The sequence below is a fragment of the Nyctereutes procyonoides genome, unplaced genomic scaffold, assembly GCF_905146905.1.
Source record: "Nyctereutes procyonoides isolate TBG_1078 unplaced genomic scaffold, NYPRO_anot_genome, whole genome shotgun sequence".
Taxonomy (NCBI): domain Eukaryota; kingdom Metazoa; phylum Chordata; class Mammalia; order Carnivora; family Canidae; genus Nyctereutes; species Nyctereutes procyonoides.
This window is the reverse complement of record NW_026575046.1, coordinates 49880757-49883214: the sequence shown is the minus strand read 5'-3', so window position 1 is coordinate 49883214 and position 2458 is coordinate 49880757.

Below are 2458 nucleotides of genomic sequence, written 5' to 3'. Positions count from 1 at the left end.
AAGCTGCCCCTTCACGATGATGAGTGGGGTGGACAGGTGCGCAGTGTGGGGAACTGCAAAGCCCCTAGGGAAATGGGCTCCAGTGGGAGAAAGCAAGAAGCAATATGGGGCAACACTGTTCTTCTCTCCGCTGCCCCCCCAACCCCACCCTGCTTCTATCTTTCTTTTGATTGTGGAATGAGTTGTCTCCCAAAGTTGGTGTATTGAAGTCCTAACCTTTAGTACCTCAGAATGGGACAGTATTTAGGGTGGGGTCTTTAAAGAGGCAATTAAGTTGAAACAAGGTTGGGCCCTAGTCCAATATAAGAGGTGTCCTTATAAGAAGAAATGACCACACAGATGCGGAAGGAAAGTCGTGTGAAGACAGAGGAGGAAGATGGAGATCTATCCACGAGCCAAGGAGCGAGCTCTTGGAATAAACCAAACCTGCTGACGCCTTGATGTTGGGCTTCCAGTCTCCAGATCTGTGGAAAGATCGATTTCTGTCGTCGTTTTAACTGTCTAACTGGGATACTAGTTATGGCAGCCTCAGCAAATGAATTCATTCTGTCTCTTTCTTTTTTTTTAATTTTTATTTATTTATGATAGTCACACAGAGAGAGAGAGAGAGAGAGAGAGAGAGAGGCAGAGACACAGGCAGAGGGAGAAGCAGGCTCCATGCACCGGGAGCCCGACGTGGGATTCGATCCCGGGACTCCAGGATCTCGCCCTGGGCCAAAGGCAGGCGCTAAACCGCTGAGCCACCCAGGGATCCCTGTCTCTTTCATTCTGTCTTTTTTTTTTCCTCTTCTATCTGGTGGGACAGGAAAAAAAATCGAGTTAAAGAGGGAACAGTAGTCTCAAAGTGAGTTGGCGGCAGATCCGGCTCCGGAAAGGATTTAACGAGCATAGATCCTCCACCACACACGTCCCGGAGGCCAAGCGGAGGCCAAGCCTTCACCGAGATTCCGCCCCGATGAACACGGCACTTACTCGGGAACGATGTCGAGTGTGTAGGATGAAACCATGAGGGCGCGCCCCGGCAACAAACGGTATTTTCTAAATGGATGGTTCTAAGACAAGGGGAAGGTATGGCGGGGGCTCAGAAGGCGGCAGGGGGGAGGGCAGGGGAGGGATGCCGTGCCTCGGGCGCTGAGGCCTCCCGCCCCCAAATCTCCTCCAACATCTCGCTCAAGCTCACAAAAGGATGCCTGGGAGTGGATTTCTTAATGGAACTTGCGTAGGGGCCGGAACCAGGGTCAGGAGACAAACCCCCATTACCGATGCAGGGACGGGGACGGGGCGGAGGCGGGGCTAGAGGCCAGAAGGCCTCAGGCAGCGTCTGGAGCACATCCAGCGCCCCCACTGTCCCATGAGTTGGGTGGCTCCCTGTCCCCATTTTACAGAGGGGGAAACGGAGGCGGTCAGCGGCTGAGCCAGCCAAGGTCTTGTAGCCGGGGAGCCGCGGCGCCGGCCTGGGTCCTGGCCTCGTGGTGGGGCGCCCCCGGCCCCGAGCCCGCCTTCCGGAGCCCCCGGGCAGCCCGGGCTCCAGCCGCCGCGGGAAACAAAGAGGCGGCGGGCTCGCGGGCTGCAGGGCCGGCGGCCACCAGGGGGCAGCGCGCGCTCGCACCCACGCCCGGGGCCGGGTGAGCCCCGCCCGCCCGCGCCCGCCCGCGCCCGCCCGCGCCCGCCCCGCCGCAGCCCCCCGCGGGCCACCAGCTGCCCGGGGCCCGCAGCCCCGCGGCTCTCCCCTGCGCCACCCGTTCTTGTCCTCTTCGGGGCCGGCTCAAAGATCTTCCCAGTTCCTCGGCTTTCACGGGGACTTCATTTTGTGCACACGCAGATGGATGCTCGGTGGCCCGGGCGCGGCCCTCCATCCCCCAGCCCCCTGCGGGCGCGACAGCATCTCCTGTGTGCGGTGCTGTGCAAATGTAGATATACCCCCCCCCCAAAAAAAAACCTTCTTCCACGTTGTGTCCAAAGGGAGCCCCGAAACCAGTCCTTCCTAGAAATCCCCCAGCTGCCTGGGCTCCTGGGCTGGGAGAGCCGCCAGTGCCTGTGTCTATCCCCGCGCTGACCCTGAGGCCTGGGGAAGATCTGCTTGGGGACAGAGACCCGTTGGGATCAGGACCACATCTGAGTCATCCCTGTGCCCCCTGGCCCAGCTTGGTGGCTGCTGGTCAATTTTTCTGTGGGTTCCAGGGGTGCCCTGGTGCCTGGAGGTGCCCCAACGGTGTCCCCAGCCTCCTGCCCCTGGCCTGGGCTGGGAGTCCTCTGCAGACCCAAGGTGAACCCTGCACCGGGGAAGAGGACTTGGCCATCAACCGAGCTGGCATCTCAACCCAGGCAGGCTATCTGCATGGCATCTCCCCTGGCCACCCACCCACACAGACCCAAAGGTGATGCTTGCTGGGTAGTGAACACTCGCCCTCTGCTGGAAAACATCTTTGCTGTGCATTTCCTCATTTCAACCTCAAAT